Genomic DNA, 15,962 nt, shown 5'->3' on the forward strand with positions numbered 1-15,962 from the left:
TTTGCAAGAAAAGGAACCCCCCCACACACACACACATATGTAGAGGAAGCCATAAACACGAAGAATTCATTGTGATTGATTTTTTTAAACAGCACAGAAGATTTTTAACAGAATCGCCATATGGATGGACAGTTTATCTTTGACTAAGAGACTCTGCACAAACAACGGGTGTGTCTGCACGTTTTGAACACAGTCGCTGTAACGAAAAGCTGAAGAGAGAACCCAGAAACTGGCTTTTCTATTGAGGTTTATTTTGTTTTATTTAGTTAGATTTCTACGCCACCCTTCAATATAAAACTCTTAGGGCACTGTACATTAAAATTATAATAATGACAGCAACAAATAAAATTCACTGTCATTGTATTATGGTTATTATCCCGCCTTCCTCCAATCTGGGTCAGGTCCCAAGTTCACATTCATCCAACGTCTCGTTTTATAAATATTATTGTAGTGTGCACCTATACCCTGCTTTGCGAAATCTTCAATAAATAAAGCAGGGTGGTGGGCAGGCGGTGGATCTGCTCGTAAAAACCAAAGTCAGGTCCTCTCCGATGTGATGCCTAGAGAGGCAGTGTTGCGCATTGAGGAGAGAGGGAAAGAGAGAAGTTTTGAGGCCTTTTTGCTAGCTTTTTGTTACAAGGTCATTGGTGTGTCTGTTCCCAGGGTGGGTTGTCTGTTGGCATTGCAAAAGAAAACAGTAAATTCCTTGCGTTCAGCAAGCTGCGTAAGGGATCTCAGAGCCGAGGGGATTTTTATTCTTGCTGTCTAACTGTTCCTGAGGGGAGGAACAGGACTGGATGGGAAAGGGCGAGGCATCTGCTGGAACGCCTGCCCTTGTTTGATTTACTAACCATCTGTCTCAGAGCAATTGGGAGTGGGGGGAGACACAGGGGAAATTCCTTGGCCACGAGCGTGCTGGTCGAGGCTGGGAAGGGATGTTGCAGGGATCACCCTGTGAAACTGTCTGATAAGGTGGAGCTCGGTGCCTGCATTGGGACTTCAATGGAAATGCAGCCCACACACCCGAAAGCAAAGGTTCTGGTAACAGGGATTCAAAGATCTGGTGTTGAATTTCCCACTTCTCCGCATTGTAGGGCATTTTGTGGAGAAGGAATTGCCTTTTATGGGGTCCATTTCATCGTGAGGAAAAAAATCTGAAGACATGTGGTTCTTCACACACACACAGACACACACACACACACAGCTGCTTATTAAAAGGACACAAGCACATAGACTGTGTTCGCCTTTTTTAAAAGCAGCAAACGGCAGGTCCTTTGACACCCACTCCATCCCACCAACTTGCAAAAACCCAGGGTTCAGAGTCCTGGTCTGGTTACATGCCAGCTCCTAATTCTTCCTTTCTTGGCATGGATATATCCAAGGCCAACCCAAGAACCTTTTGCAACCATGCCCTCCACCCAGTAAGGTGTAATAGTACCCAAGAATGACCAAATAGGATGGCCATATGCCCTCTTTTACACTGGGCAGTCCTCTATTTTGAAGGGCTGTCCGGTTCAAGTCTGGTATAAAGATAAAAAACCATCAGAAGAAATTGCTGGGCCTTGAAGTTGCTTATCAACAGCACCTGGACCACAGATTGAGCAAGGACACACAGGTCACAGTCTTCCACATTAGGGCGAGATGTACTATATTTCTATTTAAAATTATAAGAAATATTTCTAAACTTGTATCTATATATATAAATTAGCATATGCACATTTTATGCAAATCAGTGTTCTCTTTTTGAGGGAGATGATGCATGCCTGCTACTTATGGAGATTCACAAGTGGCCACCCTACTCTCAAAACAGCTGCCTTAGGTAACCACTGCACTAGCCCTAACAGTAACATCAGAAATGAAAAATGTACATGACGGCTCCCAGGTAATTTTGATTGGCCTTTTCTGCACCTTTTCTGAACGCGCATGTGCACACCGCCATGAATAGGTCTTACTATTCTTACTATTCTTAATTATAGGTCTTACTATTACTTAGGGATGCTTACTCAAGCATCCCTAATTTTGTCTGCGGGATGTTGGAGGTTATGAAAATGGAATTGTTGGGGAAAAAATCATAGAGGTGGAAGGGACCACAGAGATCATCTAGTCCAACTCCCTGCTCAGTGCAGGAGTCTTGCAACGACTGCATCTCTGAAAACCTCTGCAAAAATATTTCTGGAGAAAGAAAATGAATGACCTCCTGAGGCAGTCTGTTCCACTATTCAACATCTCATTCCGTTAGAATGTTTAGCCAAAATCTGCCTCCCTGAAATTCCCACCCCTTGATTCTAGTCCTGCCTGCTGCAACGGAAGCTGCAGGTGTCTGACAATCATCAGGATTCCATCAGGCAGAGAGGGGAAATGTAACTTTCTTCCTCTGCTGCGTTCCCTGACGAAATTGCTCCTCTGAACCCGTTCCTCTGAAATTGGTGCCAATGGAGGATTTGCTCCAAATACAAATAGCAACTCGGGAAGAACAGATTTTCACCGGGACCACTGCAGGGCAGGAGAAGGTTAAAACTGACCCTCCTAACCCGTTGTGATACTAGTTATAATTATTTTAGAACTCTACCACACAGCGGCTGCTACTTGCATTTTAAAAACCAAGCACATTCAGAGCAAAGGCACATTGAAAGTCACATCTAGTCTGGCCGTCTGAAGGAGGCAGGGAGCGAAAAACTAATTTGCATATTTTAAAAAATTCCGCTTCTTTGTGTTGAGGGCACAGGCGAAAAGCTGCCCTGGGTGCCCATGTTCTATCACTTCGACCACAGGAAAGCTTCCTCTTCTTCTTTCCCGACATTGCCGTTGGCAAAATGGCCCGTCAGAAAGCAATATGGTAATGGTACACTTAAAACAGAAGACATCCTTCACGCTCCCAGTAAAAATAAACAAAACAGCTGCTTTGAGGGAAAAGGGTTAAGACTCTTCATAAGAACAGGGCTTCCCAAAGAAGTGGAGCTGCGGTGGTCACTAGCAGTTGACAGGCCCACCCTCCGTAAGAGCTTGCAAGAGCAGCCCTGCTGGATCAGACCAAAGGTCCACCCAGTCCACAGCGGCCAGATCCTGTTGGGAAGGTCTAGAGCAGGGCATGACAGCAACAGTTCTTCCACCGTTTGCTCCCCTGCTCCAGCAACTGTTCCACCCAGCTAGACTGCCCCTGAACACGGACGTTCAATTTCGCTATCATAGCCGACAGCTGTTGATCCTCCTCCTCCAGGGATTTGCCTACCCCCCTTTTAAAGCCCTCTCGGCCAGGGGCCATCTTCTGACAGCAACGTCCGAGAATTAATCATGCACCGAGGAGATGCACGTTCCCTGCTGTCTTGCTTACCGTGGTGCTGGGACTGAGCTCCAGGGTTCCAGACAGGGTCAGTCCAAAGTCAAACACCAGGAGAGCCCGAGGAGAGCTGGGAATAGCGGGGAAATTCAACCCATGAGTCAGGAAGCTGGTACTCAGACGTTGCTTCAGCAACTGGTGTCTGGAACTGAAGGCTTTTAAGCCTGAACCTTCAGGGCCCCACCCAGAGCACAGCTGCAGCAGCCCATAATGCCACCAGAGGAACAGTCTACTTGCGAGCAGAGCCTTGCTCACGAGTATACATTTACTCACGAGAAGGCCTTATTCCTCAGGTTGGCCCTTCTGCATTTGGCAGCAGACTCAGCCTTGGCCTTTAAAGGCTTGTGCTCCCTGGGGCTCGGTGGCCACTTGACGTCTGTCTCTGAGTCCGAGAGGGGGGTAACTATGTTGTGAGGGGAACAGCCAACGCCCTTCTCCCCTGAGGGTCTAGGATCCCCGTGATTTGCCTCACGTTCCCTCAACGCAGGCCGCTCCTCCACGATATTTGGCTGGGAGTGTCGGGTGGGGGAGTTCTGGGTCATCCTTCAAAGAGGAGTCCGGCAGAGCGGGCAGGACACTTGCCTTCCCAGATTCTGGGAACATGAAGATTTATTCATTATTTACATTTATGCACTGTCTATCATCCTCATCCTCCAAGCAACGCACAAATAAAATCAAGCACACCCGAAAAACATCTTCCATATTGTTTGCATTATTATCATCAGTGGTCGGGCGATGACCCGATCACTGGAAAAGAATGTTGATGAGCTGGAAACTATTCTGCCAGAGCCACAGAGGTGATAACTGGTCTCCGAGGGAAACCATATGAGGGAAAAGTTGTGGATGGGGATTTAATTTTGCTATCATGCAGCATGCACAGGATACCCACAGACACAGCTGAGCCTTAAATTACTTTTTCTAACACCCCAACCTTTTTCAGGTCGCTCTCGGCCTCCTTTTGCTTTGCCCCCTCCCCAAGCACCACCACCTCTTCCTCCTCCATCTTCTCCTTCTCCTCCTCCTCCTCTAGCAGCCGATAAATGCCTTTAAGACAGAACCTGCGCACAGCACATACTCACAATACCATCTTGGAGGCTCACTGCTTAAGATGGCCTCTTACGTATTGCCAAAAAGAAGAAATGCATCACGCACACACACACACCCCGGGCCAAAAGAGGCCACCAATTTGCATAACACTGACATACGCTAATGTATATGTATAAATGCAAATTTAGAAATAATAACTGTAATTTAAATAGAACTGCAATATAGAGGCGGACTGACCAGGTTCCTGTGTGTTTGTTCGGTCTGCTGTGGTCCAGGAGCTGCTAACAGCTTGTTTTAGGGTTAAGGATTATCTAACCCTCAAGCAACCCCGCCACCTGGGTTCACACAACGCAGCAAGCCATGACAAGCTAGGTACCCATGGGCGCGTGGCACAACACAACAGACCCATGGGTAATTAAGTCACAGTGGGCTGCCGTTTCGTGCAAACCAGATCACTGACTTCTGAAAGTGAGAAGTCCCCATTGCATGAGTTTTAGCTGATTAATCAGTTAATTAATCTATTAATCTACAGAGACTTAGATATTAGAAAATCCATTCAAAAGGAGAAAATATACTTTGTATGCATGTGCTGCAGGAGACTTCAGCTATGAAAATGGCACTTACCGTCTTCACTTTTTCTATGGACTTGCATTAGAATTATTTTTCTTAAAAAATCTAAATTTGCTGCCTGATTAACCAGGGCACTTTGTAGCTGACTAAAATGTTTTTCTTCAATTAATCTAAGCAATTAATTGGCTAACTGTTGCAGCCCCTAGCTTTCGGATTGTGTAAAAATGTTTTCAGCGTTTGGAAGCGACGTAACCCAAACAACTGAGAGCTCATTATCCAGGCACAAGACGTCTGGCCCTGGAGTTTTATGTTCCTTTCTACCCACAGCTCTGAAGGGTGACGAAACTTAAGACTTTCTGGTCACCAACCCAAGTTTGCAGCAAGGACTTGGGACCTGGTCAGCAGGTACATCAGTGAGGAAAGAACTGGGGAGGATGGCAGGCACACACGCAGACACATATAATCACACACACACACACACACACACACACCATGCTGACAAGCTAAAGTTCCTTGATTGATGTAGAAACACACTTTGTTCTCTTTGGAGAATAACATCCTTCCATGAGCTCAGCTAAACTTTGCATTGGAAGCTGGAAGGTTTTGGCAGAGGGGTGTGTGTGTGTGTGTGTGTGTGTGTGTGTCTAAGGTTCTGCACCCCTGCTTTACAGGTTCCTGGGTGATCATTCGTATGGAAGATTACTTGATAATAGCATAGGATGGTTGGTTGATGTTTTCTCAATGGTAGCCAGTGGTCAGGAAGAGAGGCTATTGAACTTTAGGGTGCTTGAGACAGGAGGGCTCCTACAACACCCAGTTGAACAGCATTGTGCAGCTTCTCCATCTTTACCTCCTTAACAGACTTTTGATGCTAAGAGAAAAGTAGTGGTGGGAAAACACGGGGCAGGGGGGTTAGTAATGGAAGATGATGGCGATGTCTGGACCTGCTGTAAAATTTCACGAATGAAGGAAAACACCCAGCTGGAGGGGGCTCAGCCTGTTCTGGGTGGCGTTGCACTCCCCCTGAGGGAGGAGGTTCGTAGCATGGTGGATCTCCTGAAGCCATCCTTGCCGCTTGAGGCTCAGGTGGCCTCGGCAGCACAGAATGCCTTCTACCTGCCTTGGCTGGTGGCCCAACTACGCTCCTATCTGGGCAGGGATAATCTGGCTTCAGTAGTCTATTTTTTGGCAACCTCCAAGTTGGATTACTGCAACGCACTCTATGTGGGGCTGCCCTTGAAGACTGTTCGGAAGCTGCACCTTGTGCAAAACATGGCAGCCAGATCGTTAGCAGGGGACACTTCCAAGTCCATTTCAAGATGCTGGTTTTAACCTATAAAGCCTTATACAGCTTGGGGTGGCAGTACCTGACAGAGTGCCTCTCCCGACATGAACCTACCCAGACACTACAGTCAACATCTGAGACCTTCCTCCGAATGCCTCCTCCAAGGAAGACTCGGAAGGTGGTAAGAAGGGAGAGAACCTTGTCAGTGGTGGCTCCCTGAATATAGAATGCTGCCTGGTACCTACAATGTCATCTTTTCAGCACCAGGCTACAAGTTTCCTCTACTCCCAGCATTTGATGGCATATGATGAGGTTTCTAAAGTCTGAGTTTTATCGTGTCCTGCTTTTTTTTGTAATTGTTTTTTTAGCTGTTTTAAACTGCTTTTGCATTTTTGTATGTTAAAGATTTTATATTATGTTTCTATGTTTTGGTGGCTTGCAATTTTTGTGAACCACTTGGGCTTACTGTACGATAGAGAAGTGAAACGAATGAATGAAATGAACGAGGAAGGATGATTACACAATAAAGCCTTCTCCAGAAGCACCCTTAGTAATTGGAGAAGATAGCAACAGCCCCCCTCCACCACCTCCCAGCCCATGCCTACCTGAATTATTCTGGGTTTGGGATGTAGCACCGCCTTCTCCCACATTAACCTGCCCAACTATTAAGATCACCTTTGAAGGCCCTTCACCAGATCCCCCAACTTTCAGAAACAGGGAAAGTTTCTACTGCAGAGCAAGGCCTTCTCTGTGGTGGCTCCTGCACTGTTTTTCTCTTGGTGTTGTCACTACTACCATTTCAATGCCAGGCTCAGCACTACAGCACATGGCTTACATACTTTTTTATTTTCCCAGGCATTTTTAGCATTTTAGCATTCCAGTTTTTTTTAAGCTCTGCTGTCTTAAATCTGCTACTGTGTTTTAAATGTCTGCACTGCTGCTAGGCTCTACTCTGGTTGTATTGTTATGCTGTAGTTTGAATTTATTCTATTTTATATTACATTTTCTGTTTTATTTTTGCACTTTGAGATGATCAAGAAGAGATCCTGGCCTTCTTCTCTGTGACAACCTTTCAAGTACTTGAAGGGTGCTATCCTATCTCCTCTCGGTCTTCTCTCCTCAAGGCTAAACATGCCCAGTTCTTTCAGTCTCTCTTCACAGGGCTTTGTTTCCAGTCCCCTGATCATCTTTGTTGCCCTCCTCTGAACCCTCTCCAGTTTGTCTGCATCCTTCTTAAAGTGTGGTGCCCAGAACTGGACACAGTACTCCAGATGAGGCCTAACCAGTGCTGAGTAGAGGGGAACTAGTACTTCCCGGGATTTGGAAGCTATGCTTCTATTAATGCAGCCCAAAATAGCCTTTGCCTTTTTTGCAGTCACATCACATCATTGGCTCATATTCTCCCGCACTGGGTGTTGTGATATTTCGAAGGTAGGGAAAATGTGTAACTTTAACACACATAACCTGAAGTCAATGGTGGCAGGGCAGGGATTCTTCAGTGATTATTAAAACACTTGAAAAATTAACCTGCCATTTTTAGCTGGCACAGTTCCCCGTGTGTCTGCCTGGGCCACTGTTCTGGGTGTTCCTAGAAGGAGCACAAGCAGGCAACACCAGCTCGTTCAGAGAGGCAACTTACAACCTCCTTAGAGCAGATAATTGTGCTCAAATCCCTGAAGGGCTGCCATGTGGAGGATGGAACAGGCTTGTTCTCTGTCACTCTAGAGGACAGAACTAGGACCGATGGGTAGAAATAGCAAGGAAGACGATTTTGGGCTAAACATGAGGACAATCTTCCTATGGGCAAGAGCAGTGGAACAGATTGCAGCAGGAGGTGCTGGGCTCTCCTCCACTACAGCTATTTAAGCAGAGGCTGGACGGTCGTCTGTCAGGGAGTTGCAAGATTCCTGCACCAGCAGAGGCTTGGACTAGATGATCTCTAAGGTAACCCTTTGGGCTTCACCACACCAGGCTTTTTCTCCTGCAGTTTACCAGGGTTTCTGCTTGCAGATTCTTTGTGGGATTCAGGTCGGCTCCTTTACACGGCTTTTAATCAAAGACTTCCTTTCTCGGTAAATTCTATTTGTTTCATTATATAGCCACTAGATGGCGCTGCCAGTATATCACATTAATGTCCCTTATCGCTTTATCTCGGATCCTTTTGAAAGCGGGATAAAGGGGGAAAAGGCGTGAGAGACGTCCTGGAGGTTGACGACGTTGTGTAAAAGACCCGCAAACTTCCATGAGCCGTCCATCACGAGCATGCAATACATCACTGGTGTAGAGAAGCTCTTTTGTCTCCTGGGATGACTGAATCATGCCCAGAGCTGAGATGGGTCAGACATGGCATTCAAAGGAGGCCAACCAGAAGGAGGCAATTCCAAAAACAATTGTTAATTTAGAGATACTGCTTTTTCTGAGGAGGAGCTATTTCCCCCCTGGTTTTTATTTATTTTTTGTTTAAAAGTAATGGTATTTGGTTTACTCTTCTATATGTGTCTTTTCCCAGTATATTTAAAACCAACATTATGATCAACTCTTGGTGCATGGTGTTCGACATGTATGTTCAGCACACACAAAACCATGGTTGGATCCTGACAGCCCTCATGAACACCTAAGTCCTGAGAATGGACTGCTTTTTATTAACTCACCGCCTTCTAAAGCCATTCCAAGCTGTAGCATTTATTCCCGAAGAACACGTACCCCAAAAAATTAGAGTGGGAAGAAGGGCCATTCTGCCAGTCCTGGTGAAAAGCTTTTTTCCCTCCCCTCTTCCCTCTCCATTCCTTCTTCCTTGTGTGTCATGCCTTTTTAGATTGTAGGCTTGCGGGCAAGGACTGTCTTGTTTTACGCAATGTAAACTGCTCCGGGAGTCCTTTTTGCCTGAGGAACAGGATAACAATGCTTTAAATAAATAAACTGAATGGACTGATGAATGTGGGAAGATTTTTTATTTTTTAAATGGAATATTTAGTGTTTAAGGGCCTCCCAAATATTTGGAGGCTCAAAAGCTGTATGGATGTAGAGAGATTTATTTTTTGGCTGGGAGGGGGAAAATGGAAAATGGTCTTCAAGAATCAAGATCAGAACAGCCATCTCTAAGGTAAAGGGGAAATAATATATTAAGGCACAGTGTATTAATGCACAAGATTTCAAACTAGAAGAAAATCTGGGAGGGCCAGGTTATTAAAAAAGATGCTTTAGAACAATGGGATACATTTATTCAATATTATTTATCAATAATAAATATAAACAATAATTACAGGAACAGAAGGAGAGAAGTGAAGCATGTGGAATGAAAGGTGTGGAGATATGTTTTAGAAGGATCAAGGGATGATTAATTATAGGAAGAAAGATAAACATTAGCATGACCGATAAAAAAGAGAAATAATAAATGGATAATTTTGGTTTAAAAATGCAAGATGAAATGTACTTAATCTTGATTGAATTTGCACTTTACTTTTCCCCTCTTGGAATTTGATTGGATTTTTTTTTCTTTTATAACTTGGTTTTTTTAAAAAGAATCAGGTAAGAGGAAGAGGAAGGAAGAAAAAACACAGATCTGAGGACAAGAGAAATCGGGCGGGGGGGAGTGGATGACCACAATAAGGATATTTTTCAAGGGTGTTGCACCCCCCAACAGCCTTCCCCACCCAGTTCCCTCCAGATGTGCTGTACCACAGCTCCCATCACCCCCAGTCAGCATGCCTAATGGCAGGGGATGATGGGTATTCACCGCATCTTGAGAGAATCAGGTTAGAGAAGGCTGCCCTAAAGAAATGTCCATGTGGACAGATATACAACACTTATAGTGCAAACCTCTGCATGTTTATTCAAAATTAAGTCCCATTGGGTTTAGTGGAGCTGACTCCCAGGAAATTGCTACAGGACTGCAGTCTTAGGTACAACTACATGGGAACAAGTCCTATTGAACTCAATAAAATGTATGTTTGAATAGACATACATAGGATCACACTGCTAAATTTCTTTTAATGGAGAATGGGCTCCCAATCCATAAACCTTGCTTCTTTTAGGCTGGAGAAGGGAATAAATGTACTCTGGATATGCTCAGAGGCAAGTCTCATTGCTGTGCTGCATGTTTAAGAACTGAATGCACTCTGTGTGTGCTCAGAGGCACACTGCTATTGCTGTGATGCATGTCCAAACACAGCTGGAGCCAGAACCAAGTTCTGGAGCTATCAGGAAAACCAAGTTCTTTTTAGGTTACGCTTAAATGCTTCCTGTCCTGCTCAAAGCATTCAGCAATAAGTGAAGTCAGTAGCTTAGAGAGGGAGAAAATGTTTATGGATAAACATGGGCTGGACTGGGCACTGAAGTCCTGTTCACAAAGGGGTGGGGTGGGGGTCCATTCCTGCTTCTCACCTCTCATACACAAATCTGTCGCTCAATGTGCAAAATGTATACAGAAGGGAACCACAGAGAGGCACAGTGGACAGGAAACACTCTTGCAGACCGCACCGTGTGTGGCATTCAAAGGAGACTAGAAATGCTTCCTCTCCTGCTCAAAGCATTGTTTACTCGGGGGGGGGGGGTGTATGCACTGTTTACTATTTTGGCAATTGCTATGCCTTTTTTTTTTTTTCTGTAGACCGCCGTGGGATCTCTCTCAACAAGTGTCTGTATAATTTTTTTAAATAAATAAGTACATAAAATGTATCCATAAAATAAATTCTGAGTTGCCTTTTGGCCCAAAAAGGGCCCCCAGGGCAACCTACATTTTAAAATACATTAGAGACATAAAAACATAACACACAACGCAATTCAGAACGGGAAAACAGTATGCTGAAACAAAGAGCGGACCATGGCACAAAAACATTTTAACAGCCTGCCTGCTACCTAAAAGTTTCAGGCATATCTGAAAGCCACACGAGGCTGGAGCCCTGCTGCTCTTTTGCATAATTCTATCTGACTGCCTCACAAGCTGCAGCATCTCGCCAAGACGTACAGCACAATCCGATGTATGTCTACTCAGAAGCGAGCTCCATTGAGTTCAATGGGGCTTGCTGTCTCTGGTAAGTGTGCGCAGCCTTCCTTTCTAAGGAAAGACACGCCAGGGCTTTAAGTGTGTCTGGGAAACACATACTGCTAAGTTTATTTTCCCCGGAATTCTTAATGTTCAGGGACAGAAATGTACTCTGCACTCACTCAGAGGCACTTCCATCTATTCATAGGTTGCCAGATTTGTGCTGTAGCACAAATGAATCTGTCTGTTTCTCCCATGAAAGAGAAGCATTGCAAGGCTTACATTTTTGTGTAAGACACAGACCCTGGGAAATAAAGATCTGCTTCCAAAAGGGCTGAATTTCTAGGTTGCTTCACAAATCAATGAATGAAGCTAGTCGCTTAAAAGAAAGGGAGAAAATGTTTACAGATAAACACAGGCTGGACAGGGCACTGAAGTCCTGTTCACCCAGGGGTGGGGTGGGGGTCCATTCCTGCTTCTCTCCTCTCACCCAAATCCATTGCTCAGTGTGCAAAATGTATACAGAAGGGAACCACAGAGAGGCACAATGAACAGGAAACCCTCCTGTAGACCACCCTGGGCGTGGCATTCAAAGGAGACTAGAAACAGAACCAAATCGCTACGAGCGACAGAAGCCAACAATTGCACTACAGTCTCTAAAATGAATCAAAGGTCTGGAACTCATGTCCTCCAGGACCCTGGATGAGTAAGGGGCCAGCTGTGATTGCTCAGTTGTGACCAGATGGCCAAAGGCACACTGTTCTTAATCACTTCATATTCTGTAAGCCACAAATCATATTATTCCCTATAGCTCATTCGCACCGTCCACTTGGATTTCAACAGAAGGTGGTGGCAAATGGATTGGACCAAAAGTTCAACTAGCCCAGCATCCTGTTTCTGAGAGTGGGCAGCCCTTATGGTCATAAGCAGGCTGTGATGGAAATGTCCCTTCGCTGTTGTTTATTATAGTCACACACTGTGGTGGGAAGTGGGAGAGGGCCTTCTCCGCAGTGGCACCCGGGTTGTGGCACACGCATTGGTTTCATTTCAGCACCAAGTTAAAACATGGCTTCTTATCAAAGCCTTTGAAGGCTAAATGCATTCCCTAAAGTAGCACACTGTTTTAACAGTTTTATTGTTTTAGACTTTAAATTGGTATTAGCTTATGTAATGGTTTAATATGTTTTCAGCTGTTTAAATTATGTATTGTTTTATACTGTCTAAATTGATTTTATCTGTATGTTGCCCTGAGATCCTAATGATATAGGGCAGGATATGAATGTTTTAAATAAATAAATAAATAATTCCCAACATTGGTGTTCCAGGGTAGACTGCCTCTGGACAGGGAGATTCCTTTGAGCTATCTGAGCTAACAGCTGTTAATAAATAGACCTCGTCTGTGCATTTGTGTCATCCAGCGTCCCCCAACCTGGTGCCATCTGGATGTTGTTGGACTACAATTCCCATCATCCCAGACCATTGGCCACGCTGGCTGGGGCTGATGAGAGTCATTGTCTAAAACATATTGACGGCACCAGGTTGCGTGAGGCTGGTGGAAGCTATTAGCCTCACCACACCGTGCAGTGGTGATGTGGCTGCAAAAAAGGCAAATGCTATTTTGAGCTGCAGTACTAGAAGTCTAGCTTCCAAATCCCAGGAAATACTAGTTCCCCTCTACTCAGCACTGCTTAGGCCTCATCTGGAGTACTGTGTCCAGTTCTGGGCACCACACTTTAAGAAGGATGCAGACAAACTGGAAAGGGTTCAGAGAAGGGCAACGAAGATGATCAGGGGACTGGAAACAAAGCCCTATGAAGAGAGACTGAAAGAACTGGGCATGCTTAGCCTTGAGAAGACTGAGGGGAGATAGGAAAGCGCTCTTCAGGTACTTGAAAGGCTGTCCCAGAGGGGAAGGCCGGGATCTCTTCTCGATCCTCCCAGAGTGCAGGACACGGAATAATGGGCTCAAGTGACAGGAAGCCAGATTCCGGCTGAACATCAGGAGAAACATCCTAACTGTCAGAGCAATACGGCAATGGAACCCATGACCTCGGGAGGTGGTGGGCTCTCCCACATCGGAGGCCTTCAAGATGAGGCTGGACAGCCATCTGTCGGGGATGCTGTGACTTGGGTTCCTGCACTTAGCAGGGGGCTGGACTCGATGGTCTTATCGGCCCCTTCCAACCCCACTATTCTATGATTCTATGAATAAGAGAACATGCAAATAGCCCTGCAGAATCAAGACCCAGGGCTCATGTTGTTGGACGTCCTGCTTGCACACAGGATCCAGCTGGATTCCTCCAGGAAGCCCACAAGCAGGGGGTGAAAGCAATGGCCCTCTCCAGTTGCTGCTTCTCAACTGTTTGGCTTCTGGGACACCCTGCCTCTGAGCATGGCAGCCCCTAATAGCCATATCAGCTAACAGCCATTGATAGTTCTCCCCCTCCTCCTCGGTGAATTAATCCCTTTTAAGGCCATTGTCACATATTGTGGCACTGAGTTCCATCAGTCAAAGTGTGCATTGTGTGAAGATTATTTCTGGCGGTGTTGACAGACAGAACCCAGTTGGAACACATCAGACATGACCTCCAGGGCGCATCTTGAATATCAGTAGGAGACTCAGCTCTCGAGAACTGAGGGTTAATGTATTGTATCACTTGCCCTGCCTTCTACAAGAGCTGTCAAGGCCTCTAGTACCTCTGATCATGGGCAAAGTATATCTCCCTTGCCATTAAGCTATGACTCCGAGACCCCAAACAACTGGAATTAGAATCAGAAGCTTCTCGGTTAGAAAATGTAGCTTGCAGGCTGGTTTTGATCTTTGGCATGTCTCTTTTTTAAAAAGATACAAGCCACAGTTCGAAGACGGCAATAACAATTATAATGCAAATATCACAACAGACAAGTAGGTGGCATGATAATGAAATTCCTCCAAAATGTAGTGATTAGTAAAGTCTGGGGCATTTTTTTAATTGAGAAATTGAAAAGCCAAAGGCATTTCTGGGAACTTGGTTCCAGTTTGTGACTAGTGTAGATTAAGCTAGATTCACACCTTGAGAGGTTGTTCAGCTATTCTTTGTTGATTGACCACTGGTAATGCTATCATAATTTTGTGTTGTTACTTTGCTGGCTGGATCTCTTTGAAATTTCCCTCTGTGTTAAACCTAGTTGGACTGGTATTGGGTTTGTTTTGTAAATAATTATTTTGGAGTTAGACAGACAGACAGAAACTTTTCCTTCTCCCACTCTGCTTCTTTTCCTTTCTTTTTCTCTCACCCTCCCACCCTCTGCCTCTTCTCTTTTCCTCTCCACCATCCCCCTCTTCCTTCCATCCTTCTTGTTACCATTTTATTGTGTTGGAGAGGATAATATTTCTTCTTGAACATTTCATGAAACTGCTGATGTCTGTCAGTTGCACATGTCAAATACGCCCCTTGCTAAAATTATCATAAATACAGTACGGCAAAAAAATAAGCAGGCAATTATATGGGTTACACATACCTTTCAGCCTGGGTTCTGAAAAGCTGGGTTGTGCTGCAGAGGCAGCGAGCGGTTCTGTCCTGTGGCTTTTCCTGCTGCAACTGTACAAAGAAGAGAGAGAAGAGACACTTAAGAAAAGAGGTGGGTGGGAAGGAGGAGGGACCCAGAGCAGAGAGGCTGGCTGCTTTTTTAAGCTGCTATCTCCCCCCACCCCACCGCCCCCTGCAGAGAAAGGATCACACATGGAAGGCAGGAAAAGGAGGAACACTTTGACTGGTGACCTTTAGGGAAGGCAGTTCTGGAGGGTCTTCCCAGGCAGCTAGGAGAGAACACACGTGCACACATGTGCACCCCACGGAGCATGGAAAAAGGCCACAGTGCTCACCCCATTCCAAAGGCCTGGGACCGGAATTGAGGATGGGGCTAAGGAAATGAGTCATTCTAAAGAAGTAGGAGTGAGAAAGCGACTTAACAGCTGTTGAGAGACCCTGGAACGTGCCGGCACCATGAGGGTTTTCCTGCTGATGCCTCATGCGTTTTATTGGGAGGGCGGGGGGGGGGGGGATCCTTCTGATCTAGAACTTTCCCAAGCTCCTTCCACTGAGGAGGATCCCTTGGCCTGCCTAGCCAAGCGCTGTTCAAACATTTTGACCAACCTTTGGCTATCCACACTTCTAAATGCTCAGCCCTCTGGCTGTTCACAGAAACCTTCCCTGTCCCTTCCCAGAATTGGCACGAGATCCTCAGAGCAGTTACGGGAAGACCATCGAGGCGATGAGGTTACCATTGGTGGCTTATCATACACAGCAAGCAGCGTAATATTACTTATCATGACTGTGTGCATGTGTGTGTGCATATATACACAGACACGTGTACACACACAAACACACTGCTGAGGAACGTGGGCCGGAGGGTGCTGTTGCGCTTGTGTCCTGCTTGTGGGTTCCCGGTCGACAGCTGGTTGGCCACTGTGTGAACAGGATGCTGGACTAGACGGACCCTTGGTCTGATCCAGCAGGGCTCTTCGGATGTTCTTAAGTTCTTATGTCAGGCACACACACACACACACACACACCAGGAGTGCATAGCATAACTCCCAATTTATTAAGATCAGCATGTCTGCAATTTTAAGCAGAGCTACCTGGGCGTAAGCTCCACTGAACCCAGTGGTGCTTACTTATGACTGCAGAAGTTCAACTTGTAAAAGACAATGAGCTTTAACGAAAGATCTTCAGCCAACCTTTAGACTGCAGTCCTAT

General features: G+C 45.6%; 1 protein-coding gene across 1 annotated transcript in view; it reads right to left on the reverse strand.

Moving 5' to 3' along the window:
* The window catches only part of TBXA2R (thromboxane A2 receptor), a 32,993-nt gene extending 18,183 nt beyond the window's left edge, over window positions 1-14,810 (reverse strand). The window contains exon 1 of the mRNA XM_084826054.1: window positions 14,725-14,810. The gene's annotated coding sequence lies outside the window, so the exon portion shown is untranslated. The remainder of the gene's footprint in view (window positions 1-14,724) is intronic.
* Window positions 14,811-15,962: the final 1,152 nt, after the last annotated feature.

This window comes from Heloderma suspectum, chromosome Z (assembly GCF_057233095.1).
Source record: "Heloderma suspectum isolate Gila_16-S chromosome Z, 16-S_ref, whole genome shotgun sequence".
NCBI classification, from domain to species: Eukaryota; Metazoa; Chordata; class Lepidosauria; order Squamata; family Helodermatidae; genus Heloderma; species Heloderma suspectum.